At 38.5% G+C, this 18,116-nt stretch overlaps 1 protein-coding gene across 2 annotated transcripts in view; it reads left to right on the top strand.

Annotated features, from left to right (window-relative positions):
* Nucleotides 1–4,918: 4,918 nt before the first annotated feature.
* The window catches only part of LOC6051367, a 170,572-nt gene continuing 157,374 nt past the window's right edge, over nt 4,919–18,116 (top strand). Inside the window, exons 1-2 of one of the 2 annotated variants that reach the window (XM_038258500.1) lie at nt 4,919–5,397; nt 10,415–11,361. The gene's annotated coding sequence lies outside the window, so the exon portion shown is untranslated. Of the gene's footprint in view, nt 5,461–10,414; nt 11,362–18,116 lie in introns of both variants that reach the window. The other variant, XM_038258499.1, reaches the window with a different exon arrangement.

Here is an 18,116-nt window from a genome sequence, read left to right as displayed (position 1 = left end):
TTCTCTTGCAATTTCACTAGTAAAAATAGTACTTTTTGAACGAAAAACCTCATTTCAAGACTATTTTATCCAGAGCAGCAAAACTTTGCCTCCAAATTGCCTGTTCCATGATTGTGGGATGTTATTGTGCCTCCCACAATTGTGGAACACCTGAATTTGACTGATATTTTCACAAAAAAAAGTTATCAGACCATTCATAAAACATAACTTAGCTTGAGTTTCGTTGGTTTCAGTGCGTGAAGTCATTATTTTGTGAAAAATTTTTACTCATGGAGTGAACCAAGGTTTGTTTACATCCGTAAGAAAAAAATGTTCCGAATTTGTGGATTTCAAGGATCAAAGTTTTTCTTAAAAAACTCGATATAAAAGTTAAAATTTTCAGTTGTTCGATACAGCATTCGAAAGATCGCAAGAAAAGCTTTCAAATGAAGGTAAAAGCGAATCATTAAGTTCAATTATCGATTTTCTATGATTTTTTGAACATTGGCCGATCTGTAAACTGTTCCGAATATGAAGGATGACTGTACTAGGTTGGTTACTTTATCTAGGTTGAGATAAAGGTCAAGTTTTGTCAAATTTGGTGTGAAAGTATTATCGTAATTACGGGAGCGAATGACCCATAAGGTTCCCCTAATAATATCAACAACAACATTATCGTAAGTGAAAAAAAAAAATTATAAAATAGAAAATATAACAAAATATAAAATATATTTTAAAACTAAAATAACAATTGCTCAGACTTTTCTTAATAAATTTTGTACATTGAAGCCCCACCAGACCCAAATTACCCAGAATTTTCCCGCGGCAGGAAAGTTTTTACTTCCGCTTTTCTTTTCAAACACAGGTGCGTCTGATTCAGACGATTGAGTTTGCATTCTTTTCACACCAAGTGAATGTAGCTTAGGTCAATGCTATTTCTGAAATCCAAGAAAGATGTGGAGTTTTTTTTTAAAGCAAGGTTTAATTTACTAATAAACCAAATTTTCAATGTTCACTTTTAGGTCGTTTTTAAATACCCCTGACTCAAAATAAAAAAAAAAAAACTAAAAATACAATTTTGTTTACCGGATTGTTAATCAAATTTCTAGCAGATAATCAAATTCAAATTCAAAAGCTTCCCTCAACCTATGCCTCTTGGTGACTCAAAAATATGTAACACAAAATCCGGTGTTTCAAAAAAACACCCAAAAGCAAAAACTAAAAATTTGATTTATTGGACCTTTTTTTTAAAAAAAAGGTGCAGGTGGTTATGTTACACATGACCAGTATGACAAAGAACTTTGCAAGATGATAGTTGAAATTTTCGATTAGAATGTCCGGTCCAAATTCCCCCCTTATAATAACCGTCCTATCGAACTAAGGGGACGGAAATTGCAAGTGGAGCTGAAATAGTAATCGAAGTGAAATCAATTTACTTTCCTTCACCACTCGAAAGTTACCAAGATGCGGGAATGTTTTTGCAAGGCTGTTGCAAGCAATCGGCGGCAGTAAAGGAAATTTGAACAGCAGACATTAAAAACTACCCTTTTCAGGGATCTTAATGATTACGAGATAGTTATTCTAAATTTCCAGAAACAGATTTTCACAGTGGCACAAAAAAAATGTGCATTGCAGTAGTCTGTTTATTACTTCCTGCCTAATAAGCAATATATTTTAACTGCTTAGCATTAGCATATTTTAACTGCTTAATTTCAGATAATGGCCAAATGCAACTTTTATGTCCAGTATCAAAAATCATTAAGTTTGATACCCATATTGCCCCAACTCTTACGGTCCGGCAAATGTCCCCCCATCGGAACATCCGTGGGGCCTCCGGCCACTCCGGATTGTGACCACTACTGCCGAAATGTCAAATTTCATATCCAGTATCAAAAACCATAAAGTTTGATACCCATATTGCCCCAACTCTTACGGTCCGGCAAATGTCCCCCCATCGGAACATCCGCGGGGCCTCCGGCCACTCCGGATTGTGGCCACTACTGCCAAAATGTCAAATTTCATGCCCAGTATCAAAAACCATAAAGTTTGATACCCATATTGCCCCAACTCTTATGGTTCCGCAAATGTCCCCTTATCGGAACATCCCAGGGGCCTCCGGCCACTCCGGATTGTGGTCACTACTGCCGAAATGTCAAATTTCATGTCCGGTATCAAAAACCATAAAGTTTGATACCCATATTGCCACAACTCTTACGGTCCGGCAAATGTCCCCCCATCGGAACATCCGCGGGGCCTCCGGCCGCTCCGGATTGTGGCCACTATTGCCGAAATGTAAAATTTCATGCCCAGTATCAAAAACCATAAAGTGTGATACCCACATTGCCCCAACTCTTACGGTCCGGCAAATGTCCCCCCATCGGAACATCCGCGGGGCCTCCGGCCACTCCGGATTGTGGCCACTACTGCCAAAATGTCAAATTTCATGTCCGGTATCAAAAACCATAAAGTTTGATACCCATATTGCCACAACTCTTACGGTCCGGAAAATGTCCCCCCATCGGAACATCCGCGGGGCCTCCGGCCACTCCAGGTGGTGGCCAGTTCCAATGATCGACTCACGCGACCGGCATGTCTTAGCTGGTCCTTGCCTCCAAGCCATCTGCTCCCGGACCTCCAGGCCGTCTGCTACCGGGCCACCAGGCCATCTGCTTCTGATTAGAGAGCCTGGATCTTATTAGAGAACGGACATCTCAAACCAAAAGTACCAATCGAAGCACGAGAACTGTCAAACGGAGGTACCAAACGAGCATAAGACAAAGGATTTTGCTCGATTGGTACCTCCGTTTGACAGTTCTCGTGCTTCGATTGGTACTTTTGGTTTGAGATGTCCGTTCTCTAATAAGATCCAGGCTCTCTACTTCTGATGTGTCCTCGTCGTCGTCCAGCAATAGAACAATTTTGCAATTTTTGCAATAGAATGAATTTTCGGGACCGACCGAGCCGAGTTTTGTTGACTCGTCGACGATCCGAAAATTATGAGGTGGAGTGGGGGAGATTTTAGATACATCAATCTCACGTCTCTCGATAGACGTATCCAGTTTGAAATGGCCGCTAGGTGGCCAATGGTGTTAAAAATGACAGCTTCCATGTATTTGAATATGGGAGCTCAGGAAAACTCAACTTTTAAGCGATAAAATGATTATTTATGATAAAAGTATTGATTGATTAGGTGCACAAAATGTGTCTAGAATATTATTAAAATAAAAACTGTTCGAAAAATTGCAATTGAGATAAGTACAAGTACAAAAGTATGAAAATCGAGACATTTAGTATGGGAGCTGTCAAATCTCTCACCATCAAAAAGCAGCGTTGAGCTTTCGCTGGATTTGTCTATCGACTGATTGGGAAACGTTCGTTCATCCAACCAGCGTGCACCAAAAAGAGGGGAAATCTGCCGAGAGGGGAATTCGTCACGTAACGTTTTCGCTTCGCGAAAATTTTGGATTGACACCACGTATAGAAACCTTAGGACAAAGTTCTTTGTCAAAATCTCGAGAAATGTAACACATTTGTTGGCCTGAGTCTGTTCTAAATGCTAGTACGCTGATCGGAAGGAAAGGGGTCAAGAAATGGCTTTACGAACAGCAGAACAAAGGAGAGGGAGCGATTTCTTGGGGCTTTTCTTCACCCTCTCTGGCTTGCTTTCGCTGCCGCCGCTGCCCATTTGAAATTTTTCTTGACCGATTCCTTCCGAAGTGCATACACCGCTTAACCGAAAACAACCAGAAAAATCAAAATATTGTACTCAAACATTGTTAAAACTGCTGTCCCAATTCGCCCAATGTGTCCGGTTTGACCCCAGTTTACGATAGATGCTTTGGTGGATTTTTGACAGTTCGATTATTTCAACAAAATCCACCGCGGTTAACCAAAATCAAATTAACAATATAACTGAGATTTGTCTGATCACGCCTTCCGTCGGATGGGGAAGTAGATGTTGGCTGGGTTCTGTCTCGGTGGAGTCGCTGGTAGACAGTAGGACTAATAATCCAAAGGTCGGCAGTTCGAATCCCGGGGCGGATGGGAAGCTTAGGTGTAAAAAGAGGTTTGCAATTGCCTCAACAATCAAGCCTTCGGACACCTAGTTTCGAGTAGGAATCTCGTAATCGAGAACGCCAAGGCAATGCTGTAGAGCGAATAATTTGTTTTTGATTATAAGGCTTTCTAGGCCCAGTGAAAAAAATATAATTCAACTCAAAAATGACGAACTCCTCGTCACAGTGTCCTGATGCAAACAATCATCGAGCTGTAGCTGTCACAGCCCTGCGAAGTATGTTGGCTGACATATCGGGCAGCCAGTCAAAAAAACCAGCTAGAAGTCGCCTGACAAAAAACTTTTTCTAGAAAGAGATAGGAAACCTGATGCAAACAAACGTCCAGCTGCCATAGAGTTATCTAAGCCCACTCTCACAAACACTAGCACGCCATTTGTTTTGCTGGCTGGTACAAAATTTAACCTCAATCTTTTTCGTGTACGTACACACAATACATGCGCACGTAGATAACTCTATGTAAACATACTTTGAATGTGTTGGTAAATTTGTGACTAGAAAGCCTTATTTGATTTTGATTTATTTTCTGTTCTGTAAAATTTGTTTTACAGAACAGAAAATAAATATTTTCACCTGTTCATCTTGTAATCACCCCCCACACTGTAACTGAAAATCGCACTTTGCTGAGTTCGTTTTCGCACTTTTTCATACGATTTTTTCAGTTCGACTGCGATTACACAAAAAAGTGTAATCGTAGTTGAATTGAAAAAATCGTATGAAAAAGTGCGAAAACGAACTCAGCAAAGTGCGATTTTCAGTTACAGTGCACGAAACGTCAACGCTTGACATTTCAGACGCTCGGTTTCGCTCGGCACAAATTTCAAACACAGTTTTGTTGTTGTTCCTGTCCTTCTCGCTCGGTCCGCTCTGTCAACCCAAGCAAGGCCCCCGTCAGAGTTCGAGGCTGACACAAACATCACTTTTCTTTTGTACGCGATCGAATCCGGAATTCTCTCGTCGTGCGTTTGTGGTTGGTGCTCTGCCGTGGTCGCGTTCGCCTCTCCCCCCCGTTCCGAGAGTTGGAGTGTTCCGAGGTTCCACCGTGAGTGGTCAAGTGTGCGCGGTCAGAGTCGATTACGGGGACCGTGTTTTTTTTGTTCTGTTTTTTTCTGCGGACTTTTTCGGAACATCCGAAAAACGGTTTGTGTCGTCGTCGACGTCGCGTAAAGTGAAGAGGAAAAGAGGAAGAGGAAAAAAAAAGTTCGTCGATTTGCCTTGCCGTGTCGTTTCTCCTCCGGTCGTCGTCGTCGTCGGTTCCCAATCCGTGTGTTGCCCCGGGGGTAATTTCGTTGTTTCGGTTTTCGCTTCGCCCGCAAGTTCCACGTCCTCCTCCACCTCCACCCAGGTGAGACTGTCGAGACTTGCTCGACGTGCTGCTGGAACCGTTTTCCCGGAGGTTGTTCCGAAGGTTTGACAAAAACTAGTTTTTTTTCTTATTATTTTCCTTCTTTCGATGGGGGGAGAACTTCCGGGAGGGCAATTGGTGTGGGGGCAATTCAGTAGCAGGAGCAGGCGAGTTGCGTTGCTCCCCCGGGGAAGGAAGCAAGGGGTCACTGAACAAAAGCAGCTCAGCAAAAGTTTAATTTTTGCCTCGGCTGCTTGGTGCTTGCTTGCTTGCGTTTGGAAAATAGTATGTAGTCTCTCTCCTCCTTTCGAAACGTAATTACCTAACGCAAGCAAGCAAGCACCAGCAGCAGCAGCGACGACTTTATACAAAAGTGTGTTGTACCTCCTAGTAAAGTTGTTTTCCTCTCTCGCGAGTTACTCTGAAAAGTAGCAGTGCAGCGATTAGTATAGTCAAACTCTTTGAGTGCTGTTGTTGTTGAGGGAAGTGAGACCGGGGAGGAATAGGGGAAGCACAGGTCACGGTGGGTTCGGTTCGTCAGTGGCCGGTTTTCGGTGGCTGGTTATTTCCGGTTTGCGGAAGGAACATTAAATGTTTTTTAGTTGGCTCAAGCGGTATGTTTAGCTCTCTGACTCTCTAAATGTGTATTTTCTTGAAAGAGACGCGAAAAAATAATTTTGAGGGTGATGTCAAGACTTTGCACTTGGTTTGTTTTAAAATGGTTCTTATTTGAGAATTAAAATTGATAATTTAAGTTCTTTTATTAAAGTCCATTTGTTTGATTTGTATTTTACAACTTAAATAAATTAATATTAGGTTTTAAAAAGTTTTAAATATTTTTTTGATACCTGACCTTTTAATCCTTTACAACAAATCTACAAATATCAAGGGAATGCCATAGTTCAGATACTTACTTAACACGCTAAAATTTTGCCAGAGCATACTAATATTTACTGGAAAACCCCTATCTTTTACTTCATCCAAACAATTGGCCAGGACAAAAATTACCCCTGGATTGTTGCATTTGTCATTAACAGTCTTTCCGTGTAACAAGTTCACATTTGAGTGGTTTACAAACATTGTGGTGTTCTGAGCTTGAATTCCAAAATATAAGTTTGGGTGGGATTCTACCGTTGAAATCGATTTTTGTAATTTTAATCAACTTGTGGATTTTCCATAAAGAGATTCGAGCACTCTGAATAATTTTATACAATTTCTTAAATCGTTTCCCAAAACTCAAACTTGTTGTTAAATTTTTACAGCCTCCTTTCACACTTTCGCACTGTATGGGAATGTTTAAAATGATCAAATTAAACAGGAACAACGTTTCATCGATGCCTTTTGGGCCTCAAGCAACAACCTAAAATTTGAGACTTATTGGTGATCTTAATATCAAAACCAACACATTAGCGTTAAAATTTAGAAAATTATCTAAATCATTCCCGAAGGTGCTATCTTGCTCCTGTCAAAAGACAAAAAAAACGTGATTTTTACATGTTAATCCAGTTTGGAGACGCTGTATCATTTGACAGAAGAATTCTTCGCGAAAATATTTGAGAGTTTTCCCAATTTTAACGCTTTTGCCTTCCTCACATCATACTGAGGAAAGGCTATAAAATCACTCGAAAAATGGACTTCTTAATCAAACCTCCTAGACCCACCTTCACGTATACATATAAAAAGTTATGCTAAAAAAACTATTTTGATTAAAGTCCGGAAGATTGTAAAAAGGGACCCCCCAAAACATTGAAGATCTGACAAACTTATCAAAAGTTAATTTCTATTTATATACTTTTTAGAGGCCGGATCTCAGATTTGTTGACTAAAATGTTGTCCGGATCTGTCATGTGTCCCATTCTTGGATTGATAATCATTGAAGAGTGGACTCAACAAATCGTTCTCAAATTTCGCAGAGTTGTTCAAGGGCCACGCTAGTGTTCTAGCATGTAATTTAACTTATTTTTGAGTTATTTTCACTCAGTTTAAAAAAAGTATGTTTAGGAAGTTCTTTTTCAGTATTTCAATTAAAATTTGTATGAATTTCACTAGAATGCTTATGAAAATTAAATATCTACACTTTTTGGAGTAAAATTCACCCAACATCGAAAGCGATTACTTTCAAAACTCATTCCTGATTACGTCCAGTTTTGTTAAAATCTGGGAAAACTGGGATCACAAAAAACTGTAAAATATGATGATAAGTTTTTCTCAGTTTAAAATGTCCAGATAATAAATACCAATTTTTGTTATTGAGATGGTCGGATCAGGTCCGGATCAGGTGGTCGGACTGGTCACGGTGTTCGCTTTGTAAGCGAATAGTCCTGGGTTCGATTCCCATCTGCTCCCAACGAGAAAGTTAAGTACACAGAATTTGAAATGATGAATATGAACGAAAAATCAAAGTCGCTCGAGGCGGGGTTCGATCCTCCGTCCTTTGGGTTGGTAAGCAAAAATGCTAACCACTAGGCCATGACGACTTGGTAAGCTTAGACTGGAATTAGGACTACTGTTACAGAGAGCGAGTTGTGGCGCTATAACCACGGCAAATAGTGTCCAGGGCATTCGTGGAAATACAATGTCCCATCCCAGAGGGTCCCGGAGTACCAAACCTTCTTAGCATGGTGCTCCCAACGAATACAACCAAATCTCGGAGCGTATGGTGGTGTGTCCCCACGCTTCTTCCTCCCCTGTCGATTCAGAATTGTGTTGTTGTTCGAACACTCAGTGCTCAAACTCAACCCAATTACGAGTCATCTCTGCGATACGGCTTTACGCAGTAGGCCTGGCCGCTTTAACGCTTGTGATGTTTCAATGCATTCCGATGCAATGGTGCACTACAAATGTTAATAAATGACAAGAAGAGTGCTAGGCGTCATCTAACCTAAGGCACTCTCCAGGATCCCTTCGAAAGATTGGCTGCGCTAGGGTCTGATTAGATTAGATTAGATTAGAACATCATTAAAAAAATGGTAAAATTTTTAGGCATTTTCAGTTTAACAAATTTCATTAAAATGTAAAAACTTTTGATTTGTGCTTCGAATTCAGTTTGAAATGCAATATAGCTTGATAATTTTACAAACCAAACTAGTGTTAAACAAATTTCAGGCAAAATTGTGACTTTTAACAATATTAACCTAAAATTTATTTATATATTTTGTAAAAAAAATCTATTAACTTAGCTAACTAAATATAAACATTGATTTTTTTTCTTAAAAAAATATATCAGCAACCTTAGTAATGATACACTCGATGTAAAAATAAAGTAAGAACATTTTAAATCTGATTTAAAAAAAAAAAAAAAACTATGACTATCAAAGTCACCCCGAAATTCAAACTAAGAATTTTTATAGTAACATTTTTTTTAACACTATTGAAAAAACTTTTTTTCAAAAACAGTGCATGGACTTTGTGTGGCCTACCCCAGTACATGTTTAAAAAAAATCTTGAGTAAAACCTTATCAATTGAAAAATATTCCAAAAATAAACTGAAAATATCAATGTTACCCCGGTTTACGGTACGTAGTACTTGACTGTTTGTAAGATTATAAAAAAAAAAATTGAGTCAAGTTGGCCGACTAAGATTTCCCTTTATTTAACACGATTTTGAATGAGTTTTGAGTTAACTTTATAAAAATGAGTACTCAGTTGTTTTTCCTGGCCAGAAATACTGTGTAAAGTTAACCGCTAAGATGATTCTTTGAAATGAGTTAAGCTTGAATACGAATGATAAGACTTGCTTGGTTGGCTTGACACAGAGTTCTCTTTCCCATTGGCATTGTTTTGTCAGAAGCAGTCCGGGAGCATGTTGACAGCTCCCATACAAATTGAGCGTACCCCGTTTTGTGGGCCCAGTGGGCCTAAGATGGCGGCCTTCGATATTATCTAGCCAAACTTTTGAAAATGACGAATAGTTTAAGTAAACATAGTTTTTGTCTTGTTTCGGTTTAAAACGACAAAATATGCAGTCTGGAATCATTTTCTTAAAAAACTTGTTTAGAGATACGCCACGTCCAAACTTAAGTCTAGAACAGTTGAAGTGAGCATGCCGCGAAAACCGTCACGAAAAAAAAGTTTCCCATGCAAATTTCGAGTTGCGTATTAAATGGGTGGACTCCGACGAGGCCCACTGGCCACCTGTCGGTGTATATGCGCAATTCACGAAAACTGTCATCTTAGGGACCGGCTGGTCAAAAGAGTCATAAAGGTTTCTTAACGTAAGATGCCTTTCTTTTGTACGACTGAAAGCAAAGTATTTATTTTCGATTGGAAACAAAATTTAAACAAGCATTGCCCGATCGGAAATACTACAAAAGTTTTACAAGTCTGTGCAAAGATAAAACATACATTGACCACGTGGACACTTTTTCATAATCTTAGACCTCCTCCCCTCGTGGACAGTTTCCGTTATGGATTTTTGGAAAAATTATTTATTCTAATATGCTATTAAAATCAAACTTTAATTTTCAACCCTCTTCAAAAGCCTTGCTGACCCAATCTCGATCCACTTGCTGTCCAACTGCTTAGTGACACTCTGGGGTTCAGTCCTCCGGTACTATTTCAAGCCTTCCTCCCCGGACACGACAGTCCTCCCCCTCCATCTAGCAACACATTTAGCCAGCCAGAGAGTGATGTGGTTTCCTTTATTTGAACAATTTCTGCCCTATTTGATTGCCTTCGACATCATCATCATCAGCAGCATCCACCACTGGACGGTCGGTCAGCCGGCCAGAGTCGATTCTCGTCCGTCGGAGTGGCCCGAGTTCGCCATTGTTGGTGTAATTTATCATTTTTCTTTTTTTCCCTACGCCACACTCGTCGCCCCTGATGATGCTCTTCAAGCGTATATCTGGTTCGTGCTCGTATTGAATCCACCTATTTTAATTCGATAGTTTTTCTTTTTTTTGCTGTGCAATCACACCAATTGTTCGATCCCGGTGGGGTTCGCGGGACCTGTGTCCGTCTACGAGTTTGAACGTCGTGTACAAGGTTGAGCGAGTAAATATAATATCATCCACAGAATCATTCATCCTGCGGACCTGCGAGGGCAAATCCTAACAAACAGCAACGACGACCCCGCACGACGACTCGCGATAGTTCTTCGGCAAAGGTTCGAGCGAAGACCTTTAGACTAAACCGAGTTTGAGTCCAGCAGCTTCGGCGGCAGGTCCAGGCAGAGAATATTAACCGTTCGCGGAGCAGTTCAAGAAGATCGAGCGAAGCTCTCAGGGGGGAAGCAATCGGTACGAAGAAGTTTCAAGAAGAAAAGTATAGTGATCGAGATCAGCAAGATCATCATCATCCCATCGCGGTTCGACTGGAGCCCGGAGAATTCAGAAAAAGAAGAAGAAGATTAAGAAGAAGACGTGTGCAGAAGATAAGAAAGGAAACAAAGGGGAAAAAGAAAGGTGAATCAAGAGTTGCGCCGAGGAAGAGCAAGAAAAAGGCAGTGTAATCAAAATAGTGCTCACTCTCGCGCGGAGTTGTCTCGCCAAAGTCTGATTCCACAGTTGAACCCCGGGACTCGTCTCTCGTGACGATCGCGGCCAGCTGAGTGTGTGTGTGTGTGCGCGCTCGCCCCAGAAGTGTTGAATAATCGTACAAACTCGCGAAGCTCGTCTCGAAAGCACTTCGAGTTTGATCTCCGTGTTTCCAAGCCCGCAACCGCCTCCTCCGGCCGATTGATTTGCTGCGGTTTTCGCGTTTTGCGCGCTGTGCGAGATTGTGCGTACGCGGCCGGCCGCTTGGAAAGTGCGTGTGCGTGCGTATTTGTGCGTTTCCCATCATCATCATCGCGGCATCACCGGCAGCAGCTCAGCTCAGCTTTGCGGGGTACCTCTAAGACCCGGGGCTGGTGAAGAGATTTGAAGAAGAAGCAGCAAAAGGCCAGCAGTCCCGTACAGCAGCAAGAGCTAGTGAACCAGGTCGTCGTCGTCGGTTGATTCGCGAAGAAGCTGAAGAGTGAAGGTAGGTTTGCGGAAGCTTTTTGGGGGTGTTGTTTCGGGAGAGGGAATCTTAACTGAGTTAAATACAATTCTGAATTATTTGCTTGAAAATATTAAAAGACACTTTGATATTTCTGATCAAACCATGGTGTAATCAGGATATGTTAAAAGAGATGCGGTTTGGAAATCAGAATACACTCAACTCCCGGTGGTTGGTCACTTTTTTAGTTTGTACCCCGTTGGTTGGTCAAAGTCAAACAAAAAAGTGACGAACTGTCATTTTTTACACGGCGCTCACGCACACTATCAAAACAAACGTTTGGTAGTGTGTGTGAACTCCGTGTGAAAGAGGTGTCAAACTAAAAAGTGACCCCGTTTGTTTGACAACAGTTGGTGTCAAACCATCGTGGTTTGAGTGTATCCGGGAAATTATCCGAGCGGATATTCGCAAGACGAATCACCGAATAATTATTCACACTATCCGCGGAAAGCCATTTTAAACACCTTGTAACGTAATGACGTTTCTTAATAACGTTATTCAAAGCTGATACAAGACCATGTGATCCACGGATAAGGCGCATCCACTATCCAGAATTAGATAATCGGATAATTGATGTATCCGATCCTAACCAGCATCATTATGATACACGAAATATATTATGGTTAATCATGTATTTAAAAAATTAAAACAGCATTTAAGCTAGACTGTGACAAAAGCTTCCTAAAAAATGGGAAAGCAAAGGAACTATTTAGATATGGTTCTGATTTCCTTATTTCCAAGCCAATTGTTATACCAAATATTGATTATTTTGATGTGACCAGCCTGTTTGAGACCTAAAGTCAGTAATTCAGTAAAATTGTAGGCTATTTTTTTGCGATTCATAAGCAAAAACGAACCAGCTTTTATCAGTGTCCGAGATTCGAAGCACAGCAAGTCCCTTTAATTTTAAAAATCTGATGAAAAATTGCTTGAAATAAGTGCATGACATAACATAATTGCCTTAAAAATCAAGGGTTGCGCCAGAAGACGTGCTCGCTCATTCATGAGCATGCGGTAGCTCTTGCTCGCTCCTGCTCATCGCATGCGCTCGCGCTCATCGCATGCGCTCGCGCTCAATGAGCGCTCATCAGTAAAGTAGGTAGATTTTTCGTGTTGTTGATGCAAGGCCCATTGTATTGTCACTTTTGAAGCTCAATTCATATGCCTGAGATAATTTCACCACGCTTAGTATTTTTTTTTATTTCAGGGTTTAATATTTAAATAAAACTACACAGAAAATAAAACAATTCTCGTATTCATAGATTTATAGTGCAAATGCACCGTACTCATGGGTAAATCCCTTCGTGGTTCTCAAATTCATGAACACAATTCACGATTTTGTGAATTGTTTTTTTTCGTGTAGTTTTGATTAAATTTCCGATCATTGAAAAATGGCTGATACGCAATTAAGACACATTTGCTTAGAATTCCTGACACTGAGAGTCAGAGTCAGAGTCGAGGGACATAAACTTCAAAAAATATTTGCAACGACCTAACTTTTTATTTAAAAAATCTCAATTTTGACAAAATTTATCCCCTTTGATTTATTTTTATTTTTTTTATGTTTAAGTAGACTTCTTAAAGATTTTTGAACAATACTTTTTATGTATATGTAAGGGATGTGAATACTTATGTGTTGAACATGTGATTTTTAGTTAAAAAAAAGAAATCTACATGTTATTTAACTAAAGAGATTTGATTGTCGATTCATAAAAAATGACAAACACTTGTGAAAACTATTTTGAAAATATGGTTTTATATAACTGACCTTTAACTTTTTTTTTAAATTGTTATCCCTTTTTGCCTTCCTCACGTTACTGAGGAAAGGCTATAAAATCTCTCGGAAAATGAACTTCTTAGACCCACCTTCACGTATACACCTTCTAGACCCACCTTCACGTATACATATCGACTCAGAATCAAATTCTGAACAAATGTCTGTGTGTGTGGTGGGATGTTGATCAAAAAATTGTCACTTGATTATCCCGACATTGGCTGAACCAATTCTGTCCGTTTTGGCGTCATTCAATCCGTCTTGGGGTCCCATAAGTCGCTATTAAAAATTATGCAGTTTAGTTATGTACTTCAAAAGTTATGCTAAAAAACCATTTTAACAAAAGTCCGGAAGATTGTAAAAAGGGTTGTTTTTGTAAGAAAACCCGTCATGCTATACATTTTCAGAAAAGGTATTAAAAAGACCTTTCCAATGCGTCCAAGACATTGAAGATCTGACAATTCAATCAGAAGTTATGAGCACTTAAGTGTTATTTATACGCTTTTTGGAGGCCGGATCTCAGATATGTCGATGAAAAAGTTTTCCGGATCTCTCGTGTGACCTATCGTTTAATAGGTATTTAAAAGAGCTTTCCAACGCGCCCAAAACATTGAAGATCTGACAACCCTATCAAAAGTTATAAGCATGTATGTGTTATTAACGCACTTTTTGGATTTTGGATAACATCCTTTAAATGTGAGGAAGGCGCCAACCACCTAAGGGTGGATTAAGTAACGTTTTTTCATTTAATTTAGATAATTCTTGTTTGAAACAATTTCCAAAACATGCGATTTATTTTCTATTATATTCCTTTATTTTTTTTTTGAATTTCTCGAGCAACATTTGAAAAGGGCGCATAAGCATTTTGGCCGACAGAACTGTTTTGAAAATTCTGCGCTAACAGGACACTATTTCATAAAACCCGCAGTGTTAAAAGGTAGCTGGGAAGGCCAGCTATTGATTTACATTTCGAGTTTTGTGAAAAAGTTACCTGTTGGCTCGAAATTTGCAAAATTGTTACAGCTGAGCAGTTCTCTAGGGTTTCGGTCATTCGATTTTTTTTGTATTTTTTAATCCGACTGAAACTTTTTTGGTGCCTTCGGTATGCCCAAAGAAGCCATTTTGCATCATTAGTTTGTTCATATAATGTTCCATACAAATTTGGCAACTGTCCAACAAAAATGATGTATGAAAATTCAAAAATCTGTATCTTTTGAAGGATTTTTTTGATCAATTTGGTGTCTTCGGCAAAGTTGTAGGTATGGATACGGACTACACTGGAAAAAAATAATACACGGTAAAAAAAATTTGGTGATTTATTATTTAACTTTTTAACACTAAAACTTAATTTGCAAAAAAAAAACACTATTTTTATTTTTTTTTTTTGATATGTTTATGTCCTCTAACATAAAATGCCAACTTTTCAGAAATTTTTAGGTTGTGCAAAAAATCGTTGACCGAGTTATGAATTTTTAAATCAATACTGATTTTTTAAAAAAATCGAAATATTTGTCGCAAAAATTTTTCAACTTCATTTTTCGATGTAAAATCAAATTTGCAATCAAAAAGTACTTTAGTGAAATTTTGGTAAAGTGCACCGTTTTCAAGTTAAATCCATATAAGGCTTTCTAGTCAGAAATTTACCAACACATTCAAAGTATGTTTACATGACACCTGGACGTTTGTTTGCATCAGGTTTCCTATCTCTTTCTAGCAAAAGTTTTTTTGTCAGGTGACTTCTAGCTAGTTTTTTTGACTGACTGCCCGATATGTCAGCCAACATACTTCGCAGGGCTGTGACAGCTACAGTTCGATCATTGTTTGCATCAGGACACTGTGACGAGGAGTTCGTCATTTTTGAATTAAATTATATTTTTTTCACTGGGCCTAGAAAGCCTTATTTAAGTGACTTTTTTGAAAATAGTCGCAGTTTTTCATTTTTTAAAATTAGTGCACATGTTTGCCCACGTTTGGAAAAAAATATTTTTGAAAAGCTGAGAAAATTCTCTATATTTTACTTCTTGGGAATTTGTTGATACGACCTTAAGTTGCTGAGATATTGCAATGCAAAGGTTTAAAAACAGGAAAATTGATGTTTTCTAAGTCTCACCCAAACAGTCCGCTATTTTTTATTGTCGATATCTCAGCAACTAATGGTCCGATTTTCAATGTTAAAATATGAAACATTTGTGAAATTTTCCGATCTTTTCGAAAACAATATTTCCAAAATTTTCAAATCAAGACTAACATTTTAAAAGGGCCAAACATTCAATATTACGCCCTTTTAAAATATTAGTCTTGGTTTAAAAATTATGGAAATATTGTTTTCGAAAAGATCGGAAAATTTCACGAATGTTTCATATTTTAACATTGAAAATCGGACCATTAGTTGCTGAGATATCGACATTGAAAAATGGTGGGCTGTTTGGGTGAGACTTAGAAAACATCAATTTTCCTGTTTTTAAACCTTTGCATTGCAATATCTCAACAACTAAAGAACTTATCAACCAAGTTCGAAGAAGCAAAATATAGAGAATTTTCTCCGCTTTTCAAAAATATTTTTTTCAAAAGTGGGCAAACATTTGCACTAATTAAAAAAAAAAATGAAAAACTGCGACTATTTTCAAAAAAGTCACTTAAATATGGATTTAACTTGAAAACGGTGCACTTTACCAAAATTTCACTTAAGTACTTTTTGATTGCAAATTTAATTTTTGCGATCTAAATTTCGATTTTTTGAAAAAATCAGTATTGATTTAAAAAAATCATAACTCGGTCAACGATTTTTTGCACAACCTGGAAATTTCTGAAAAGTTGGCATTTTATGTTAGAGGACATAAACATATCAAAAAATAAAAAAAAATAAAAATAGTGTTTTTTTTTTGCAAATTAAGTTTTAGTGATAAAAAGTTAAATAATAAATCACCAATTTTTTTTACCGTGTATTATTTTTTTTTTAAGTGTAGTCCGTATCCATACCAACAACTTTGCCGAAGACACCAAATTGATCAAAAAATTCCTTCAAAAGATACAGATTTTTGAATTTTCATACATCATTTTTGTTGGACAGTTGCCAAATTTGTATGGAACATTATATGGACAAACTAATGATGCAAAATGGCTTCTTTGGGCATACCGAAGGCACAAAAAAGTTTCAGTAGGATTAAAAAATACAAAAATTAAAATTGAAGAAAAAAGACCGATTTCGTATAGAATTGCTCAGCTGTCAAAATGCTTATGCCCTTTTCTCGTGTTGCTCCAGATTTCATGTCTCATCAATGGGAAGTCTGAATGATTTACCTAAGGGAAAAAGGAGTATTTTGTTAATCTCAAATATCTATGAAAGCGCTGAGTAAAGATTGTATTTATGTATGCCTGATATCATAGAAATGGTTTTACATCAATTGAACGTAAAAAAATGATTTACCAAGATCAACAATCACTTGTGAAATACATCGATAACTTTTCCAATTTTGTTAGAAAATGTTTAAATCGTTCCCAAGTTACGTTACAATCATCCCTCATATTCGGAACAGTTTACAGATCCGTCAATGTTCAAAAAATCATAGAAAATCGATGATTGAACTTATTGATTCGCTTTTACCTTAATTTGAAAGCTTTTCTTGCGATCTTTCGAATGCTGTATCAAACAACTGCAAATTTTAACTTTTATATCAGGTTTTTTTTAAACTTTGACCCTTGAAATCCACAAATTCGGAACTCTTTTTTGTTCTATCCATGAGTACATATTTTTTTTACAATATAATGACTTCACGCACTGATACCAACGAAACTCAAACTTAGTTATGTTTTATGAACATGATAACATTTTTTGTAAAAATATCAGTTAATTTCAGATGTTCCACAATTGTGGAAGGCACAATAACATAACAATAACAATAATATCCTACAATTATGGAACAGGCAATTTGGAGGCAGTGTTTTGCTGCTCTGAATAAAATAGTCTTGAGATGTAGTTTTTTGTTTTAAAAGTTCTACTTTTACTAGTGAAGGGAATGTCCAAATAAAGGTCCTAAAATAGTAGGGTCGACAGAAAAGCTGCATTTGGCTTGCTATTGACAAATTATCACAAAAGTGTTCCGAATATGTGGGATGACTGTATAAAGTGTTTTTCGTTGTATATTCACACCAATTTCATACAAGTTTCCATAAACTTTAAATCGGAATAGCTGGATAAAATAAAACATTCCTCTTCCCCATTTCAGATCGATTCCAATCGCACACAAACCTAGCAAACAAAGTATGATTTATATTTACATCACATTCGACAAACAATCGAATCGTTTTGACCGGCCGGCGCGCTCTCCACGTGTAACATTCCGCGTGACCTCCTCCCTTAAGGCACACACAATCCCTCATTGTTGTTGGTATTGGTCCAACACACAACAATAGTGAGAGTACATACACCCGTGTGCGTCAAACACCACCGAACTGCACCCCGTTTAGGGGGCGACCGTTTGACTTTCGGGGCATGGCCTTTCCGACCCGGCGGGGCGACCGAGGTGACCTGAACCTGGGGGGAGGAACCTCTCCTCTAACTCGTTTGTTTGCCGCGTGCAATGTGCGATGCAATGCATGCATATGATTAATACCATCAGCTCTCGGAGGAGCAGCAGCAGAAGCTCGCGCGCAAACGTTGCACATTTATCGTGTGAAATCATGTAGAAACAATTATCTCTACTTTAATTCAAATGTTTCTTTCCTGTTTCTTGCCGCGCGCCTCTGGCTGCCTGCCTTCCTGCCTTCTGCTACTGCCATCATGTCCGCGTCCGTCAGTTCTTCGCTTGTTTGTCTACACGTTAGTTTCCCCTGGCGCGACTTTTGATCTCGTTTGTCTTCATTCATACGTGTACGTGTACTTGTGTATCACACGAACTGCATGTGTGATTGTGCTAGGGTGGATTTTGGTGTTTCAAATATCCAAGAACATTCTTCTGATTGA

The sequence above is a fragment of the Culex quinquefasciatus genome, chromosome 2 (assembly GCF_015732765.1).
Source record: "Culex quinquefasciatus strain JHB chromosome 2, VPISU_Cqui_1.0_pri_paternal, whole genome shotgun sequence".
NCBI classification, from domain to species: domain Eukaryota; kingdom Metazoa; phylum Arthropoda; class Insecta; order Diptera; family Culicidae; genus Culex; species Culex quinquefasciatus.
This window is presented reverse-complemented; position numbering and strand designations above follow the sequence as displayed.